This window comes from Mixophyes fleayi, chromosome 3 (genome assembly GCF_038048845.1).
Source record: "Mixophyes fleayi isolate aMixFle1 chromosome 3, aMixFle1.hap1, whole genome shotgun sequence".
Classification (NCBI taxonomy): domain Eukaryota; kingdom Metazoa; phylum Chordata; class Amphibia; order Anura; family Limnodynastidae; genus Mixophyes; species Mixophyes fleayi.
This window is the reverse complement of record NC_134404.1, coordinates 294,243,190-294,266,099: the sequence shown is the minus strand read 5'-3', so window position 1 is coordinate 294,266,099 and position 22,910 is coordinate 294,243,190.

Sequence of the window (22,910 nt, the reverse complement as noted above, 5' to 3'; positions counted from 1 at the left end):
TGGACGTTGTCATATCCCAGATGACCCAATCTCCTATGCCACAGCTCTATTGATTTACTGTTATCTGAAGCCGCCATCGCATGACATTCTTTGGTGTCTAGGACATAAAGCTGGTTACACCGGGTTGCTGTTGCAATTACAGTACCTTTCTGGTTTTTAACCACATATTTGTCCTCTGCGAATTTGGCCTCCTAACCTTTTCTCTCAAGGATGCTTATAGCGATAAGGTTGGTTCCCAACTCTGGTACATACAAGGCGTCTTGGATATACCATGGTCTTATCTGTGTGGAGTTTGTATGTTCTCCCTGAGTTTGTGTGAGTTTCCTCCGGGTGCTCTGGTTTCCTCCCACACTCCAAAAACATACTAGCAGGTTAATTGGCTGCTACTAAATTGCCCTTAGTTTCTTTTGGACTGTGTGTCTGTATGTTAGGGGATGTAGATTGTGAGCTCCAATGGGGCAGGGACTGATGTGAATGAGTTCTCTGTACAGCGCTGCAGAATTAGTGGCGCTATATAAATAAATTGATGATGATAATGATGATATTTGTGATGATGGTTTCACCTTTTATATTCAGGCGGGCTGCGATAGTCCCGATTTTTGTTGCAGTAAGAACTCTTCTACCGATTCCTTTTACTGTAACTGGATCACATGGTTTCAACTAACTGAACCATTCCTGATTGCAGCTGAAATGTGTTGTGGCCCCCGAGTCCATATACCAGTAGTCTTTCTTATGACTATCTGCTACATTCAATGCTGACTCATTAGGTTTTTCACGCTTCTTCTCTTGCGCACCACTTGAAACTTTTAGTCTGCATTCAGATGCTTTGTGCCCCATCTTATGACCTATGAAGCCTTTATACTTGAGCTTCTTGGACATCGCACCTTTTGTGAGTAGAACGGTACTCTCAGCATTTACCTCAACAGGAATTCTCTGTTTGAACTGCAGCAGCTTAGCTCTCACAATTTCTGTCGTTAACTTGGTATCGTTGGACTCTTTAGCTATTACAAGAAAATCATACTCTGGTATGAGATTCTGCAGCATCGCCATTTCCACTTCCTCGTCGTCCACCTGTGCTCCCACAGATGCCAATTGCTGGGATGTACTCATCCATGCTCTCACAAGTACTCAATTTAGTCCCATTCAGTGTATGCCTCAAGTTTATCCTTCTCATCAGACCTTTGTCCTCATACGCATTTTTCAGAGCAGTCCACATTTGATTTGCTGAATCTTTATCATTAATGATAGAATACACGCAGGGCCATCTTTTCCATTGGGCACGATGGGCAGGTGCCCGGGGGCCCCACGGGCAAGGGGGCTCCATAGGCAGGGCTCTTAATTAGAATAAATAATCCTGCAAAAGAAAAAACCTGCAAAAAAAAAACCTTCAAGGGTCACTGAGCAAGTACATCTATCTATATCTATATCTGTATCTCTATACATCTATATCTATATATATATCTATATATGTAGGGACCCCGGTGCACTCCTTTGCCCGGAGGTCCATAATGTTGTTAAGATGGCCCTGAATACACGTGCTGTTCTACAGCTAGGCTATGGTTGCCATGGCTCTATTCACCACATCAGCATTTGGACTGTCACCCGGATCTACTGTGATTTTACACAACTTCTCCCGCATTAATTGCATTTGCATTGCAAATTTCCACGTTGCATCATTTTCAGAACCCTTTAATTTTGCAAGGTTCATACTGGTGCCTGAGCTGTGCATTTTTCATTGTGTACTGAATAAAGGACTATTCTTCCAAAATAAAAGCTTCCTTTGATTCTCTTGCAATTCTGTTATCATTATTTAAGTTTTAAGCGTTTACTTTAACGCACAGTGCTGGGCCCATAACCTGTTGGTTATACTTTCTGATGTTACTAAAGGTGTTCAGCAGTGATAATGTGGATGTTAAGCCACAACGCTTTTGTAACTTAAACAGGTTGCTGTTTAGTTAAAGATGATAACAACAGATGAATGCAGTTACAGTTGCTTGTAGTACAGTAGTATTCAGCAGTAACAACAGTTGCAGCAATTAGGCAATACAGATTATATATGCAGTGCACACTTGTATGTAGATATGCTGGTGGTGATGCACTCTTATATATATACAAGTTAACCCGTGCATGATACTCATGCATTCTAGTCAAATCATGCTACTTAAGGTGTTAAAAAGGTTCTTGTCATGCACTTGGGCCTAGCCCAGGCCTCCTCAGGGGAAGAGCGTTACTTCCCGATGCAAGCGCCCTTTTTTAACGTGGTTTTGTCCACATGTCACCACCTCATCATTTTTCTCCATCACCTCATCCTTCATCTTCATCGCCACATCCTTCATCAAGCTACTTAAGGTGTTAAAAACTCCCCACCGTCACCCCCGGCAACCACCAACCACTCCCAACTGTCACTTCTCCTTCAAGAAATATATAGGTCAGTGTATAACTCTGCCCAGCAGGTGGCGCTGCAGCTTGTTTTTTTTTTCCACACACGCCACTAGGCATTTATATAGTAGATACAGATGCAGTTGCAGGCAGGACTCTTTGTATATACTGCACAGCCGTGCAGTTTATTATTGTGGCAAACTCCTCTTATTACTTTATGGAGCCTCCGGTTCACAGTTTAAACACTTTGGGGGACTTATATTATACTAGGTGCGTACCTCCTAGTGCTGCACCCGTTCTCTTCAGTGTCTCAATGGAAGTGCGGCGTGAAAAGCTGAACTCCGGTTTCGGAGGTCTGGGCATGCGCAGTAGAGCAAATTGGACATTGGAGTCCTGCCCCACTTCCTGCTTCCTCCTAGACCACCAGGGAAAGTAGCAGTTGCCATAGCAACTACGGGAGACGGAGAGTAAGCGCTCCTGTACACTAACAGTTTTGTGGAGGGCCCAAACAAACCAAGCACTTCAGCCACAAAAGTAGCACTCCTTGTCGCTGAAGTGCTTGGTTTGTTAAACTGTGCATGTCCTTTTTAAGATCCAACATAAGGGTGGCTGGGAGGTCCATCTTGCACCAATTGTCTTTCCTGACACTGCTGTGTGGCACTGGCAGTATTTCCTAGAAGTGATATAAACTGCTGTGTGTTTGTGCCATTGCTCTAATCAGCCTTTTGCTGCAGACTTACAGTTCATTGACAGCACTGTTATCTTGTTTTGTGGGGGCCCAAACAACATTGCTCTGTCACTTTTCATCCAGCCAGCTCGCTGCAGTCTTTGGCCAAAAGTATATGAAAATAATATTGTGACCTGTGAGGTGGTCAAAATTGACTGGAAATGACTGAAAATTAGTGTTATTGAGGTTAATAATAATGTAGGAACAAAATAGAGCAAAATTATGTGATTTTAGCATATTTTAGCAATTTTTCTAAAAAATACAGATCCAAAACCAAAACCAAAACACATGAGGACGGTTTAGCCAAAGCCAAAACACAAACTTAATACAGATCTAAAACCAACACCAAAACACAGGGGTCAGTGAACATCTCTAATATATATATGTATTTATAACCTGACACCCTTACCACATCCCTTCCCCCTGTCATGTTTATCTTCTAGTTTTTTAATGTATACTAATAATTAGCAACAATAAATACATTTTAATAAATGATCTGAAATGTCACAACTTTAAGTAATAACATAAGAGTTGTGTGCCAAACCCACACCAATCAATTAGACAACTGAATGATACAATGCATGAGTTAAAGTTATATTAACCAGTTCTCTAAACCAAAGAACATACAATATGACATTGCTATATGTCCCATTAAAGATTGGAGTCCCTGATATACTCTTAAAGTGCACATTGAAGTCATTGTGAAGTAAAAGTATTTTTTTTCTTAGTACCAGGATCACTTCTACCTTTAATAGAAAGGTGCCAAAATGGGTTCCATTGTTACTCCTTCATATAACATCTACATTGTGAAATATTACAATGAGCTTGGATGTATTGTGTTCCAGTCCTATGCTATAACACTTAAATGTTTCTAAATTTTGTATTTTGCTATTGGATAAGGGACCTAAAGTCCTTAATTTATGGCTCTGAATGTGGCACCTGAAAACAGCAGAGTCAATCAGAGACATTTATGAACTGGCTAAATACAGCAATAGATTCACTAGTACCATTGTGATGTCATGAAAGTGTTTTTCTCAACTATGTGCCTATTTGTACAAAAGTTGGCACTACTTTTCATGTGGAATAAGTCAGATTTGGAAGGTATGTTCCTGATCACAAAGGGCTAAGTACAATAATGCAGTTTACTATGTACTCAATCTATAAAAAGTTTATGTTTTGCAGTATAAAGTATGTTAATGCTTAGGAATGGATAAAAAGTGTGCCTAAATGAAGGAGGCAGAATAATTCAGTACTATTTCAGTAACTTCAATTATGTCCTTTGTTTTCACATAGGTGCAATGTGCAACTGTATGCGCACATATACCACTCATTTAAGAAAATAAATTTTAAATATTTGCTGTACTCATTTTATTGATCTTTTCAGACCGCCCCACCACTCTCAACATTTAACATTTTCTTGAATAAAAAAATATTTAAAAAAATGTTCTCGTTAACAGGTAAAATCCTGAAATCCTGAATTCACATCAAACAATTTGGTTTTCATGCCGTTGAACCAGTGCCACTAATTTACAGTTATTATATGTAGAAAATCTGCCAGCCTATGTTTAATGACATGAATGTTATTATATGTGTGCTTATTTTGACCCTTAAAAATGTCCCACTCAAACTTACCTTGTCTCAGGTGGAAGACTGTATGTTGCTGCAGGTGGGGGATTGTTTCTATAATTTTTTAACCAAAACACATTTTTACTAGCAGGTGTGTGATTAGGCATTTGTGGAACCCATAGCAATATTTTGTGATGGCCTCTGTATACATGTAGCAGACAATTTCTCACCTTATCTGGCTTACTGAAGCTCCCTCTATTGATCACTCAGTGGTTGCTGTTATAGTAATCAGGAATCAGCATACACTGTTAACCAATTACAGATTTCTTTTATGACCTCAGCCACAGCCTGATTATTAGTGGGAGCTTCAGTAAGCCAGAGTAGGTCATAAATTGCCTGCAGACCCACTGCTGCTGCATTTGCTTTGGCAGGGGAGGCAGCTCCAGATACGGCCCATAGCAGTTACACTCCTTACTCCCTGTGTGGCATGTCCGTAGGAGTTAGTGATGGCTGTGCTTTAGAGCAGCTCTGAACCTTACTTCCTACATAATCAAGGATTCTCATCACACAGAGGACAGGGTCATTTATAACATCTACTAAATACCATCTTAGTTAAGCTGCTGTACCCAGTGAGTGTGACTGTCATAGCTGTCATCTGTCATTGATATTGCCATCTCTGCTCCTCTTTTAGTGATCCCCACTGCCTCCTTGGTCACAGTAGCTGCTGCTGATCATGGAGAACAACTGTATACAGCAATGAGCATGGTACTATGGAAAAACCAAGCTGGTAAATAGCAAAAAGAGCACCCAAAAGTCTTCTCTAGAACAAGAGGAAGGAGGGTAGTTAAAATAAATGGTGAAGGACAGTTATTGTTGTAGAAGATGACTGTTGTAAGATTTCTGCAGTAACTCATAAAGTGTTTACTCACCATAACATACATAACAAGAATGCAGAACAGAGAACAGGAAATTCCCAGCATGCCTAGCCCCATGACCTCACTTCCTGCCTGGCTCTGGAAGGTCATACATTTACACCCTATTCTTCATGTCTACACCTCCTTTGTCTACCTCAAATGTACTTTCAAGATTTCAAGTTATATTTGTGTGATTTTGATTTTTTGATTTAATTTTATACACACATTGGATCCTTTTTTCTTTAAAGGGTCAGTAGTTTGTGATAACCAGAGGTTATATACTGTATTGTACTGGCTCTGCTGGTCAGCGTTTTATAAATAATAATAATTATAACAAGTTTCGTCAATGCGACCTCGTGTTCAATCAATGTACTATGTGCTCTCAGTTTCATGTGCACTCCTCAAAGCACTTACAGCAGTAGGAGGTGCACAGTGGTTGGTCAGTGCATGATGCAATCATTGTGCGTCTCCTTCTATATCACTGTATTGCAGCATGTCGGTGACAGCAGGTGGCACTTGGTGCAAAGGAACATGGATTTTTCTTTCCTCTCTCTTGCCCCATTGTCACCCGTACACTCCTCAGTACTTTGATGCAGAAAGAGGCTCTGACTAATCACTATACCCCTGCTCCAGCTATAATTTTATTAAGAATCACTTTTGACAGCTGTTTACAAAAATTCCCCAAAATACATAATAAGTAAGAGTTTATTGGAAATTATCATTATAGGAACACATTCTTATGATAAATTCATCCCTGTGTGTTCCGTTAGTATGAAACAAGGCCAATGTAATAATGAATGGACACAGACCTGCCTGAGCTCTTAATATAGCTTATAACACGGAGATTCCACTAATAAAGATTGGCCTTTCACATAACACAGAAATATACTGCAACCCCTTGGTTATCAAAGTTAGTTAAAAGGGCCAAACAGTGTTTAAAGAAGAGGCCACTCATTTTCCCATATAACTATTAATTTTTAGGGCACACAAGCCAAAACAACCAAAGGCAATTACACATGGTAAAATGATTAAATCAGTGTCACTTTAGGGAGGCCATGAATTGCAGTCCTTAAGTGTAAGTCACTGAATCTAATTTGTTCAGGGTCAATGGATATTATGTAATTTTATTAAATACAAAGGTTAGGGGTCGCATATAAAATTCACATTCATGATATGCAGCAAAGAATAATTAATACACGTTCATATATTTCTCTACTATAATATGTGTGCAATTGTAACATAATTAGAATATTGCAGTTTGAAAAATAAACATTATAATGCCCTTCGGATTCAGCAACAGCTAAAGCCTTTTCAGCATAGCCCAAGATGACAGTGACTATATGAATGATATCTTCTCCACTGTCTATCATGGACACAGCAACTCCCTACACAATTTACATCTTATTACATTGATGACACCCTGGAACAAGATGTCAAAATTACAATATTTATGCAGTACTTTGTTATCTTAGTTAATTGGCAGATAAGACATAGGTTACGATTTATCAAAGGTTTGCAGCCATCAAGGGCAGCTGCTAAGCCGAATGCCATTTTTCTGACGGCGTTTCAAGACATCTTTATATATTCAGTTACTATAACATTTTTTCTTTTTCCATTCTGCAATTGTCTATTGTAGAACCTAAGCTGCCATCACAGAGTACATAATTATAGCTATCTATGTACAGTTTCATTTTACTTATGAATGCATATAGCATTTAATTGTGTGCAATATACTGTATTTGAAAATGGTTTAATTAACTTGAGCTGTATAGTTATGATTGTGCAATACAAATCAACATAGAATTGTAGATCATTTGAATAGTATCCAGTGACTTATATCTAAATGATTTCTGCATAATAATCATAGAAAAAATTGGTTGGCACTTAGCAGTCAATATTGTTATCACACATTTGGGGGATTTCAATTGAGCATGCTTTTTTACTGGCATTACAGTAAATTGTACCGCTAACTTTTGTTTACACATCTATGGGGCACGAGCAAAAGTCGTCAGTGTTTTCACAAAAAAAAATAATTGTCGAGAAGTGTCTTGCACCCGTTGTGATTTGTTTTTAGCATTGAATTTGCCCCAATGAATTACTTTATTAATAATATTACTGAAGACATCAGATATAATACTGCATATATTCTCTGTTACAGATATCCAACATCGTACATCATAACCTGTGACATCAGCAATTTAGCAATAGTCTTCATCAAATTTGAAGGAAATACATAGGGCCTAATCACCCAATAGGATGATCAAGCTGCACCCCCCAGGACCCAGTGCCGGCAGAATTTGCATAATTTTACCAAGTGTTGTTTTTTTTAATGTCAGTGATCGCTAGTCGGTTTTTCCCTTGGTCATCGGGACGGCACCTGGTCTAAAGGAGCGGTCTCGACTGTCACTATGCAGCAAAGTAGCAAACAGTAAATCCAATGCTATTAGCCCATCTCACAAGACTAGACTAAGTACATCCTGCTCCCACACTAACAGGGTAGCTAACACCAAACGCATGTGCTGATGGCTGCCTGCTAGCAAGAAAGGACAATAAAGTTTTTGCTGGAGACTGAAAAAGAAAAGGAGCAGAGCCAGAAGAGAGGATGGTATGGTTAACCTACTGCTTAAATATCATGAGCAAAGGTGGAGATGATACATTGTTTGGGGATGGAGATTGATGGCTGAGGGGTAGTGATAAAATGGCTGGTGGGGGGGTCAAGAACTGGCCACTGGTTGTTGATAGCTAAGGGGGTGATGAGTTGGCTATGGGGTGATGAATTGGCTGGGGGGAAGGTTAATGAAATGGCTGGGGTTGTCATAAATTGGCTGCTGGAAGTTCATAAAATGGATGAGGGTGGGTGATGAAATGGCTGGGGGGTTTCATAAACTGTCTTCCGATCTAAATGTCTGGGGGGGAATTGGTTTGGGGATGGGTGGTTGGATGGCTGTTGAAATCGCTGGGGGATCCTAAATTGGCCATTGGGGGGAGTGATGAATGAAATGGCAAGGGGGGGTCGATGAGTCGGCCGGTGGGCGGACATGATCAATGTATTGTGTGGTAAGGATGCTCTCTGTAAATATATGCCTGTATTAAGGTGCCTGTCAGGTTAGCGCACGAATAGATGAGTGAGATCCTGCTGTCTCGACTGGTATTGGCTAGACTTCTGTTGGCTAGACTTCCCTAGAGGCACGGAGTCTAACAAGGTTGAAGGTATTCACCAGAGACTCCCGTAAGGGAATTTGGGCTTCAGCGACTTCCACCCTGCAGGTCGCGGCCCTCCAGGGAAGTTCCCAGTGAGACAGATGGAGAACAGATTGAATAGCAGAAGAAAACCAATTCGGACATCAAATGGTGATAATAAAGATTACCACTTTATTATAAAATATAATACACTGAATATATAGTATATATACTATAATATAGTTCAGTGAAGGTTGAATAAACTGTAGATGATGATCAGGATAATATACAAAGAGTAGGAACCTTCAGTAAAATTCAATAACGCAGACTGAATGCCTAATAAGCAAAGTCACCACTTATCACCACTTATACCACTAAGGAGTGGAACATAATACAAGTTCAATGAAGTTACTGGAGATGAACTGATCAATGAAATCCAGATATCAGCAGCGATGAATCGCTGCTCACTACATAGATGTAAAATGAGCCAGCACTAGACAACGATGTTGATAGGGTAGATAGCAAGTGTTGTTCCCATGGCAGGTACAGTGAGGTCATCAGAGTCAGGTATATACAGCAACGATGAGCCACAGCTTACCACAAGGATGTGGAACGAAACAGCAGTAGTCAGCGGTGTAGCCAGGATAGATGACAGGCGTTGATCTTAACAATTGCCACGATACTGGAACTGGTGCACAAGGATCAGCATAGTCCAAATATATACAGCAATGATGGGCCACAGCTTACCACAGGGATATGGAACAAGGCAGCAATAGTCAATAGTGCAGACCGAGTAGGTAGCGGGTGTCAATCACAGCGATTACCACAACTGGTGAACAGAGATCAGCAGAGTCCAGATCTATACAGCAACAATGAACCACAGCTTACCACAGGGTTGTGGAACGAAACAACAGTAGTCAGCGGTGCAGACAGGATGAATAGCGGGCATTGCTCATAACGATTACCACAATTGTGGAACTAGTGTATAGCTATTAGCAGAGTCCAGACACACAGCAGCGATGAACCACAGCTTACCACAGGGATGTGGAACACAGCAGCAGTAGTCAGTGGTGAAGGCCGAGTAGGCAGTGGATGTTGATCACAGCGATTACCACAGGTAAGCAGAACAGGTGCGCAGAGGTCAGCGGAGTCCAGACACAGCAGCGATGAAGCCCAGCTTACCACAGAGATGTGGAACACAGCAGCAGTAGTCAGTGATGAAGGCCGAGTAAGCAGTGGATGTTGATCACAGCGATTACCACAGGTAAGCAGAACAGGTGCGCAGAGGTCAGCGGAGTCCAGACACAGCAGCGATGAAGCCCAGCTTACCACAGGGATGTGGAACACAGCAGCAGTAGTCAGTGGTGAAGGCCGAGTAAGCAGTGGATGTTGATCACAGCGATTACCACAGGTAAGCAGAACAGGTGCGCAGAGGTCAGCGGAGTCCAGACACAGCAGCGATGAAGCCCAGCTTACCACAGGGATGTGGAACACAGCAGCAGTAGTCAGTGGTGCAGGCCGAGTAGGCAGTGGATGTTGATCACAGCGATTACCACAGGTAAGCAGAACAGGTGCGCAGAGGTCAGCGGAGTCCAGACACATAGCAGCGATGAAGCCCAGCTTACCACAGAGATGTGGAACACAGCAGCAGTAGTCAGTGGTGCAGGCCGAGTAGGCAGTGGATGTTGATCACAGCGATTACCACAGGTAAGCAGAACAGGTGCGCAGAGGTCAGCGGAGTCCAGACACATAGCAGCGATGAAGCCCAGCTTACCACAGAGATGTGGAACACGGCAGCAGTAGTCAGTGGTGAAGGCCGAGTAGGCAGTGGATGTTGATCACAGCGATTACCACAGGTAAGCGGACCAGGTGCGCAGATGTCAGCGGAGTCCAGACACACAACAGCGATGAAGCACAGCTTACCACAGGGATGTGGAACGAAACTGCAGTAGTCAGCGGTGCAGACAGGATGAATAGCGGGCGTTGATCATAACGATTACCACGGTAGTGGAACAGGTGCGCAGAGGTCTGTGGAGTCCAGACACATGGCAGCGATGAAGCACAGCTTACCACAGAGATGTGAAATACAGGGGGGCATCCGAATCAGGTCAGGTATGACTTGAAGAACCAGCAATGAAAGGATGAAAGGAGGGGCCTTATAAAGGGAAACTGACCAATGGCAGAACTGAACATGCAGGTGAGATAATCACAGGTATAAGGCATAGCTGACAGCCTGTACTAAGAAGAGAGATTTAAAGTGATAGTCAGTGTTTAGAGGCTCGGGTGGAGATACCCAGAGAACGGAGTGTGACAGGGCCATAATGGATTTGCCTATAATGGAATATTGTGTTTGAACAGCCTAATCATTCATAGTTTGTTAACATTTTGCACTAGAATACAATTTTTGCAAATTTTCAATACAGGACTCCAGAAGAAAGCCACCTGACAATAAAGTTCCAAGAACAAGCAAGAGAGAACTTCAGGTAGTCAACGTTGCAATTTTAGTTAAGAAAGAGTGGCATAATTTGCCTAAATTTAAATGTAAATGCTAAATTTTGCAGTAAAAAGTTCTGTCAACATGTAGCTCCCTATGTGTGCAGTACAATAATTTATTATGTTTGCAGACTGAAGTGTGTTTTATGTATTAATAAAGATTTCATAATCTTGTAAGACTGGAGACTTTATTGAAAACAAGATTCTGCCAGTGCAAATAATATATATTGCAGCAGTGAAGGATTTGTGCCTATTTATTTACATAACATATGTATATATAGTGGTGGAAGTGGGCTGGTTTACGGTGGTATGCCATACAGCCACTCCTACTGTCTTCAAAATACATTTTGCATCAGCAATCAATATTTAAATCTGTAGTAAATTTAGACACATAACTACATATTTGTTGGTGGGGGTGGCTACTAGTGTATTAGCCTAGGGTGGCTGGAACCCTTAATCAGGCCATATAGTGTGTGTTACATTAAAGTGTGTAGTTGTGGGGTCCTCACATTGGCGTTTTAAATGCACATTCCTCTATGTCGCTGTTTAAAGTGACGTCATCATGAAGTGCTACCAAGCTCTGTCATAAGAACTTCTAGCTATCAGCATGCCGCTCTTTTCGCAAATCTGCTTTGTAGGTTTCCAGGTAAGTCTGTATTGTCTTCTTGTCGTTTTTACAGTTATCGTTTTTTTTCCCCTCGTCGTCGGTGTAAATACTGTCGGGTAAACGTACCTGTCTTTCTGACTCAGAATTCTGCTAATAACAACCTTGTTGCTCTCTACCTCCTAATGTGTTCTGTCCTCTCAATCGGGCAAGTGCTAGATCAACAACTGCTACTATCCGAGCTTAAGTCCTGGAGGCCACCAAGTTCTTTGGAACATAAGATCCTCAGAAAGGGGGCTGCTAAAGGTGAACATCTTGCAAAGTGGTTCTAACAGTTGAGGATCTCACGATACTCTGCCCTTAATATTTTCACCAGCCAAAAAATTACTGAACCTGACACATGGAGGTACATCAACCATTCCCTGCTCAGAAACTGGTTAGCCAGATGCAAACCTTGTCACATGTGGTTCAGAAGTTGTATCAGCATATGAAGATGTAGCTATATTTCAAACTTAAACCCATCTAATCTGGCACAGAAAATCAGCATGTTGGTATTGTTATATCCTTGTTACAGAATGACCCTCAGACTTGGGCCTATGGATTTGATGCCGATAATCCTGCTTTATCATTTGTAGATGCCTTCTTCAGTGTCCTGGGGTGGAGGAATATTGCTCTGAGTTCTGTAGGTGGTCAGTGGACTCTGGATGGAATGACCTGGCTCTCCGTAGCCAATTCAGAATAGGACTTACTGACACCATGAAAAATGCGCTCGTACAATTTCCTGTTCCTGAGTCTCTGGATTCTCTCATGATTCTGTTTATTCGCATAGACAGAAGATAAAAGGAATGCCATCAAGAAAAAGAGTTGTGTGCATTTAACAACAGTTCTTTCTCTCCACCCTCGGGATTGTACTAGACCCCACGTTGGTTATTACCACATCTCTTATGAAAAGAAAATCAGGAGGTGTTCTCAAGCGCTATTTCTATATTGTTGCAGCAAAGGACATAGAGTTCGAGAGTGCCTGAAGAGGTCGGGAAACTTCAGGGCCTAGGTAAAGTTAGGGAGCATTCCCTAGGCTGGACAAGTTCATTGACTACTAACTCCCTCCAGATCATAGTAAGAATTTCTTCTCACATGGGACAATTTTCTCCAGCTGCTCTTGTGGATAGCAGGGCAGCAGGAAATTTTATCGATCAAGAAGTGGTTTGAAAATTTGAAATATCCACATTTTTATTGGAAACCTCATTCTTCATGTCTGGATTAGATGGAACTTTGACTCCTGGAGGACCTATTAGGCTTAAGACCATCCCTCTCACCTTACAGGTGGGATGCCTTCTACATTATCAAGTCTCCAAATCATCCCATAATTTTGGGGTTCCCATGGCTATTCCAACATAATCCACAGATTGATTGGTCCTGCAGACAAATCATTTGTTTGAGACATTCCTGTTCCCAGAGATTGGCTACTTCGGTGCGTAGTCCTGCTGCATACCGGGATTATGCAGACATGTATTGTAAAGATGCAGCAGACACTGTTCTGCCCATAGGTCATATGACAGAACAATTGACCTCATACTAGGGCCCAAACTACCTAAAGGCCAATTGTTCAATTTAGCTTCACCAGAACTCAAAGCTGTAGAGGAAAATCTGGCTAATGGTTTTATTAGGCCATATAAGTCCCCTTTAGGTGCTGGCCTAGTCTTCGTGGCAAAAAAAGATGGGGGATTGAAAACCTACATCAATAATAGAGGATTGAATCAGATTACTGTTAAAAACAGATATTCTCTCCCACTCATTCCTGAACTATTTAACCAAATAAAAGGGACAACTACCATCACCGAGACAGATTTAAGAGGTGCATACTACCTCATACGGATTTGACAGGAAGATGAGTGGAAGACAGCGTTCAATACCCACACCAGGCATTATGAATCTTTGGTCATGACCTTCAGACTAGGTAATTCCCATGCTGTTTTTCAAGAGTTGATTACTGATTCTAGGAGAGAATTTATAGGAAGGTTCATTGTAGTCTATCTGGAGCCACCCGTTCTTTACTACAATACTAAGGTCACGTTAATGCAGTCCTCCAGAAGTTAAGTGTGACACATTGCACCAGCTAACCTGCATTTTGGTGAATGTTCTTACCTGTTTCCCTTGGTTCTTACTCCCTGCATTCGCTTGTTGGTCTAAACTGAGCATGTGTACACCTGGTCTTTTCAAAACTTCCTGCATTCTCTTGATTATCTAATTGCCTGTGAGCTCTGTCTATTTAAAGCACCTGCTTCTCTACCAAGTTGCCAGATCTTCGGTCTCCTTACATATTAGGACGCTGATCTCTCTGGCTTCCATCTGCACATCAGTATCCTGTGTTACCTGTTCCACAATCAAGACTTGTGGTATTATTGCAAGAACCTTGTGCCTCATCATTGGTCCCGTTCTCAAGCTATTCACTTTCCAGGGATCTCAGTGCATCAGTTCTCTGCAGTTCACCACTTTTCAGTTGGTATCCTGTGTTACCTGATCCACGATCTAGACTTGCAGTATTGTTGCTGGAATCTCGTGCCTCATAATCAGTCCTGTTCTCAGCTATTCGCTAAAGACTTCTACGCTTCAGTTCACTGCTGTTCACTTGAACCTCTGCATTTATCTTCCAGCAGTCCTGGTCCACTGCATGGTTCCACCTCACCCCGCTCTAATCCCCCTAGGAGGACCGCGACCTGCAGCTAGAGAACAGCTAAGTCCATATACCATTGTGAGGATCCCTGGTGAATACCACTGTACCGTTAGACTCCGCACCTCTCTGTGGGGTAAGTCTATCTAGAGCGGGGCTTTGAGGCCTATTCCAAACTCAGGCTCCGTGACATTAAGAGAATACAAGCTGTTTGCTAAAATAGAAAAATGTGAATTTGATGTATCCCAAGTTACCTTCCTAGTGTAGATAATATCAGACAAAGGGTTTACCATGGATCCAAGTAAGTTACAGTCAGGCAATACAGGACTGGATCCAACCTTCTAATCTGAAAGTCCTACAGAGGTTTTTGGGCTTTGTCAATTATCGAAGGTTTATTAAGTTTTTTTCTATTATTGATGCCCCTCGCACTACTATGACATGTAAGGGTGCAGATACTTCTGCTTGGTTCCAAGAAGCCTTGGAAGCTTTCCTCACACTAAAAGAAGCATTCTGTAAGACACCAGTACTTGAGTACACTAACCTGGAACAACTTTTTATTATAGAGGTAGATGCTTTTGATCTGGGAGCTGGGGCAATTATCTCTCAAGTCAACACATTTGAAAAAAAATTACACCCTTGTGCTTTCTTGTCACGAAAATACTCTTCGGCAGAGATGAATTGTGAAGTTGGCAATAAAAAATTGTTGGCTGTCAAGTGGGTATTCGAGGAATGGAGATGTGAAGATACCGGGTTTATCTGGCCCAGTGCTACCCAGTACCTTCTAGGATTCGTATGGTCACTCAGGCAAAATGCAGTTATAAAAATACAACAGTATATTTATTGTCATACAAACAACACTAGAATATTATGTACACACAGTAAATAAATGCCAGGCAGATTTACCACATCATCTGTCCCTTACCCCAATAACTTAAGGAGATATTGTCACCTGCTGTCCAGACTTCATGACCCATGGATCCCTCTCAGCTGCATATATATACTCGAGTTAGAAAACGACAATTCAAAACTCCATTTTGCACCTTCCTGAATGAAATCCAAGCATGAACACCCTCCCCCCCTGGAGTTGTTCCTTATATATCACAGATCTAATTTCCACAGTCTTTCCCCTCCCTGGGCAAACCCCTGCATCTATTCTTCTTAACCATTGGTCAGTGCTGGACTAGGGGGGGGTTGGACAGGGGAGTGAAGATGAGCTGTCCTTTCAGAGAACCTCCCCTGTTAGATGGCCTGTCTGGACTAGCCTGGTGAGAACAATGGACACTAATTAGTTTTCCTAATCAGGCACATGGCAACCTGATCCCTACCCATATTCCCCCTGGCTTCATTTTAAAGACAATGAATAGCAACCTTACTTCAAGTTATCAATATACAATAAACAATATACATATGTACACTGAACTACAATGTCCCCTTAGCCACATGTTATTGGACAATGCAGTTGTAGTCTGGTGAGCTGGGGAACAAACAGCATAGGCTATAAAAAGTACTATAATCCACATTATGTGAGAAATGAGACATGCTCACAGGGTTATCAAACTCATTTCGTCACATATACCTCCCCTACTTTTTTAGCCTTTGTTCCCCAGTGGCTCCCTTGCTCCAAGTAAACCTTTCTCCCCCAAGTCCAAAATCTCTGGCCTGCTGTGGTTTCTCCTGGGTCTGATGGCAAGGTAGACAGCAGTACACAGTTCCTCAATCTCCCACCAGGGTCCCATGGCTGCAGGGATATCATCCCACCCAGCTGGAGTGGGGGTTTATGCTGCCCTGTGTCATAAAATGAGACAACAATAAAACTGGGGCACTCCGGTGCATACATCCATTGTATTACAATTGTAGTCCAACATCCCTTGGGTGCCTTATCCACCCTTAATTGCCCAACTGCAAATAGTCCCTTGGCCTGTCCTCTGTTTCTGGAGACCATGCTCCCCTCCCCCACATATTCGAGTGAAAACTGCCAAGTGGCAGGCAAACTTTCTGGCTCTTTGTCCGTTTGTTTCTGGCCAAGATCCAATCCCCCCTCCCCCAAACACTCAGGGGACAACTGCCCAGTGGCAGGCAAAGGTGGTGGCTCCATTAATTCTTTGCTTATGGGGAATCCTCTGTCCCCCTCCCAAACCACATGTGGGTGCCCCTGTAAGTATGTTGGTGTGCATCTCCCCTCCCCTGCTACCACATCCAACTGTTGCACTACTTCCCTCGCCTCTGGCGCATCGGGGTAGTGTGAATCCTCATTGGACACAGACTTGTCCTCCTGGCAGCAAAACAAACTGGATGGTCCAATGCAGGCCTCTGGTTTTGAGTCCTGGATTCCCAGATTTGGAGCTGGAGTGCGATGCTTCAAAGCTTGTGGGGCTGGTGAATCTTGCTGTGCTGGTGCCCTCTCAGACACCCACTCAGTAAACATCTCCTCATCTGCCAATTCTGCATTGGGGAGGGCATAAGTGTAGTTTTCCCAGGACCCCATGGTAGTGGCCTCTGACATGACAATTCCTTTATCCTCTCCCATTAATTCTGTCCTACAGTCTGTAAACATGATTTCTGCTGAGATCATATGTTGCGCAAGTTTATGATTCTCTTTTGCCACAATTGGGTACAGCTGTACATCACTTGCCCCGGAGAGTACACATGCGGTATCCTGCGTTACTTCATTAAACAAATTCTTTTCAGGCACAACAGGGATGGATAACTGGTCTTTTCTGTAATTCTGTTCTAACTCAGACACAGTCTCAGGTTCCAATAACACTGGCAAATTATCAGAAGATGCTACTACATGGTACTTACTTGGTAGCTCTTTTCCATCCAAGTCACCAAATGGGAGAATTTCTCCTAATCCTTTCTGAGTAGTCAGAGGTACAACATCCTCACCAAGCAGTTCTTCTCCAGACTCCCCCAAGATAGTAGCTTGGGCAACTGTATTTAATCCACTGAGATGGACTTCCCCCTGATTAACAGACTGAGCAGCCATCTTTTTAGAGTGTGATAAAAGATATTCCAATTGGCATTTTTCAGTATTCACTCGATAACACTGATCCTGCCACATTTCAGTGTCCGTAAATCCTTGCCGCCATACCTCATCCTCTGCTTCTTCAAAACTCTGTTGCAGACATTGCATTTGTTCCCAGAGAGGTATGTGGGGACCTAAAGTGAGCATCCATTTTCTATAAACACTAAAGGCATTGATGGGATTCTCCTGATCTTTTAACAAACGTTTCAGGATATCCATGTGTGTGCAGTACAGGTAAGGTACACCCCGGATCTGGCATTCCACTATCAGCTCCTCCATACTCATTGTCTCTAGTGGATCTGTAGAATCTGCTAATGGGACAGATTCTATTAATACATTTGCAGGGGATTCATCGATTCATCAGGCATGTCCCTGTGCTGTAATAGTCCATTTACATCTTGTTTGTACTGCTGATTATTGTTGTATCTGGATTCTCCCTTGGCCAGATTCTGCATAGTACAAATAACTTCATGTGTAAAATCATCCCATGCTGGTTCATCCCGAAAATTACAGGCACTTGCCTCCTCTTTCAACATTAGGAACACATCCAACAGGTTCTCCAATTTCTCCTGTAGACTGGCTCCTTTCCACATAATAATCTTTGGGCACTCCTCATCCCAATAATCCAAAATGTGCTGCATTGTGGTGGGGTGGTGCAACACATCCATATCTCCATCCTGCAGACACTCCCACAGTCCTTCATCCCAGTACGCCTTTCTCCTGGGTGTACTGGACTGCTTCATCCCTTCCTTTGGGAACTTTTGCAACACTGGGCTGTGATCTGCTCTCTTGTTCCTAGAGCTCACAGCCATTTTACTTCCAGGGATCACCTCACTGTGATTTCCCCTCTTTGAGACACGGTTCCATCTTCCGCTCTCCTCTGGCGGGGTGCGCTTCCCCTTATCAAATCGGCACTTAGGCGGCATCTTCCCTCGCCTAAAGCCCACAACGCTTTTCATGACACTTTCTACCATAAAGCCTTTAGGAGTAAGTTCAGGATAATGTGGTAACTGGTTTCTAGTGCTAACTGCTTTGCAGAGCCCTGGAATGTATCACGATACAGTTCCCCTGCAGCTCTACCCAGATAGGACCTGGGACTGAGTGACCCCACTGCTTGCCACCAAAATGTGAAGATACCGGGTTTATCTGGCCCAGTGCTACCCAGTACCTTCTAGGATTCGTATGGTCACTCAGGCAAAATGCAGTTATAAAAATACAACAGTATATTTATTGTCATACAAACAACACTAGAATATTATGTACACACAGTAAATAAATGCCAGGCAGATTTACCACATCATCTGTCCCTTACCCCAATAACTTAAGGAGATATTGTCACCTGCTGTCCAGACTTCATGACCCATGGATCCCTCTCAGCTGCATATATATACTCGAGTTAGAAAACGACAATTCAAAACTCCATTTTGCACCTTCCTGAATGAAATCCAAGCATGAACACCCTCCCCCCCTGGAGTTGTTCCTTATATATCACAGATCTAATTTCCACAGTCTTTCCCCTCCCTGGGCAAACCCCTGCATCTATTCTTCTTAACCATTGGTCAGTGCTGGACTAGGGGGGGGTTGGACAGGGGAGTGAAGATGAGCTGTCCTTTCAGAGAACCTCCCCTGTTAGATGGCCTGTCTGGACTAGCCTGGTGAGAACAATGGACACTAATTAGTTTTCCTAATCAGGCACATGGCAACCTGATCCCTACCCATATTCCCCCTGGCTTCATTTTAAAGACAATGAATAGCAACCTTACTTCAAGTTATCAATATACAATAAACAATATACATATGTACACTGAACTACAATGTCCCCTTAGCCACATGTTATTGGACAATGCAGTTGTAGTCTGGTGAGCTGGGGAACAAACAGCATAGGCTATAAAAAGTACTATAATCCACATTATGTGAGAAATGAGACATGCTCACAGGGTTATCAAACTCATTTCGTCACAGGAGACATTGGCTGGAAGGGGCAAAGCACACCATCACAGTATACTGACCCCAAAAACCTGAAGTATATAGAATCGGCTAAAAAGCTTAACCCCAGACAAATCTGGTGGGCTCTGTTCGTTTCCTAGTTCAATTACATTCCGACCTGGCACAAAGAATATGAAAGGAGATGCCCTTTCTAGATGTATGCTACAGCAACACGCAGAATACAAACCTCCTACTCCCATCCTTCCATCCACTAAAATCATAGCTGTCTTAACTCTTCATGTTATTAAGGGCCTCTCAAAGACAAGCCATATCTGGAACTCCATCTAATGTCCTTTTTGTTCCCAAGCATCTAAGACAGACTGTACTCAGAAAGTCTCATGAAAGTAAAGTGGCAGGTCATCCAGGAGTTGACAAAAATATACAAATTCTATATTTTTCTGTATGGTGGTTTTCCATGCAAAATGATACTAAAGAATTTGTTCGGTCTTGTGGGATCTGTGCTCAAAGCACAAGTCTAAGAAGACCACCCATGGGGTCCCTTATGCCAATTCCTATACCAAAAAAACAATGGTCATACATTTCCATGGACTTTATTGTTAACCTAACACCATATTATGGCCTTACCACTATTGGGGTGGTATTCGACAGCTTTAATAAAATGGCCCATTTTGTTCCTCTTCCAGATCTACCCTCAGTTAAGGAATTGGCCTCCTTGTTCATCCAAAACATATTAAAGCTGCATGGAATCCCTGCTACCATAATCTCTGACAATTTATTGCCAAATTTTGTAGATCATTCTGTTTGAATTTAGATTTGGCACTAAATTTCTCATTTGCATACCACCCTCAGACTAATGGGCAAACTGAAGAGTCAGTCAGGTGCTCATGCAATACCTTAGGTGTTATGTTTCTTATCTACATATCAACTGGGCTGAGACATTGCCATGGGCTCAGTTCGTCTAAAACAATACCCCTCATTTATCATCTGGAAAATCTCCTTTAGTCTATATCTATGGTAAACATCCCAAGGCATGTTCTTTTGCTGATTCCATGTCCATAGATAAGTTAGATACCAAAGTAACTGTGAAAAATCTCAAAAACATCTAGGAAAAAAGTACAAGCACCTCTTTCTCGGGTGGCGACACAATCGAAGCTCTTTTTCGATAAACATCTCAAGAACTGTATTTTTAAATTGGGGCGACAAGGTATGGTTCTCCCCCAAGAATATCTGTCTGAAAAAGTTTTTCAGACCATTTCAAGATCATTGCAAAAAAATCAATCCAGTGAGCTTTCAATTGGATCTAGCTCAGTCCTTAAGGATCCTCATTACATTTCATTGTGCTCTGTTAAAACCTGCATTTAAAACCGTGAAATTTAAACCAAGTACCAATATTCAGCCACCCCCTGTCTTAGTAGATTATCAAACAGAGTTTGAAGTTGAAAAGATTCTAGATGACAAGAATTTCCAAAAACAAATACATTACCTTGTCCATTGGAAGGGTTATGGATCAGAAGAAAGGTCCTGGGTTCCGGCCAGAGACCTTCATGCAAATAAACTGATTAATGATTTTCACAAAAGAAACCTTCTGAAACCTAAGCATTGGGGCCCTTTGACCCCTCCTCAAGAAGGGGGAGGGATGTTAAGAAATAGGATCATTTTCTGCAGTTCCTCTGATTCTGCTACTGCTAGTTGCTATGTTATAGCAACCAGCATTGCTTCATACTCTGGAAGCATCGGCTATACAATTACTGCTGAAGCCATGCAGCTAATCATCCAACAACTTCTATTTGGCTTTGCTGGCTTTATGAACCGCTTCCTGTTACCAGTCCAGTGCTGGTGATAGTCCCTATTTGACCTAGTGTGCCTTTGCACCGTGACCTGATTCTGTCTCTCTGTATTTGACCCTGGCTTGTTAAATGATTCTGCTGTCTTCTCCAGTCCTGACCTTTTAACTTGTTACACAGATTTTCTCTTATATCTCTAACTGTCCTGACCTCTGCTTTATTTGTACTCCGCATGAACCATTGGCTATCTGGCCCAAACTTCTGCTATTTACAGTCTGGTTGCTCACTACCTGCAACCGTGTGCTGTCCTCTCCACCGGGCAAGTGCAAGACTATTCGACATTAAACCTTGCCTGTCTGGCTCAGAGTTCTGCTAATAACATCCTGGTTGCTCACTACCTCCTACTGTGTTCTGTCCTCTCCACCGGGCAAGTTCTAGATCAACAACTGCTGCTACTCGAGATTAAGTTCTGGGGGCAACCGAGTACTGTGGAAAGTAACAAGTTCCTCTGAAAGATGGCTGCTATAGGTGAACATCTCGTAAAGCGGTTCTAGCAGTTCAGGATCTGCCCTTAACAGGTCCAAGAAATGCCATGTGATGAGCCTGTTGTCTAACTTTAAATGTTTAATTTTACTTGTATATTGGGGGCACTTGACAAAATTATTATTACTATTTTCATTTATTTATAAAGCTCAATAAATCACACAGCTCTGTACGTTAATTGGGTCATGATACAAATACATTCCATACAAGGACATAAAACAGAAGGTAATGATGACCCCGCCCAAATGTGTTTACAATCTAAGAGATATGAGAAAAAAATTGAAATATAAGTTTGCAAAATAACAATTGTAGTTGTTGGTCGGGAAAGGGAGTATGACTATTGTAAGGATGGAGCATTATCAGTCTCCAATATTAAGGCAGCCACTTATGACAAGCATTGTTCTGTAGTAGACTTTCACTGTCATGTTGCATGGTCACTAGCTTTTTGGTATCAAAGCCAAGAGCTGTCCCTGTACCTGTATCCTTCTTGAATTTGGTGTCAAATGGTGAGTTATTGAGTTGCATGGCCATCGGACTATCTTGGGCTTGTTGATACATCCTTGCACTCTCAGCTTGTGGTTATCCAACAGCCTATAGTAGCTATCTGAGAGGTGTTTTTCTTTGGCATTATGCTCACTGTTGGATATAGAGCCATGACACTTGTTCTCCATGTTCACAGACATGTAATCCTCAAAACAATCCTGTCCTTGGTGCGATGACCCTATTTAAATACTCTTTACACAAAAATAGTGATACCTACCACAGACATCTTGAGATAATTGGAGGTGACATCATACTGAAGGACTCATGGAGAAGGAAAAAGGGATTACATAAAGGACTCAATGGGAATAAGGGTTTGTTGAATACATTATATAACATTGGGGAATTTATTAATTTATTTAATTTGGTTCTAACTCTATGTGATACATTCACACCTGTGGTCCATATATCACTATTTTTGCTTACTGTGTAAGAGTGAAGTGGCACTGTGTGATATACTGTGGCTGCATTATATAGGGGTAATTATTTGTTTATTGATTTACTATGATGACACTCTTTGATACTGCATTGTGACTC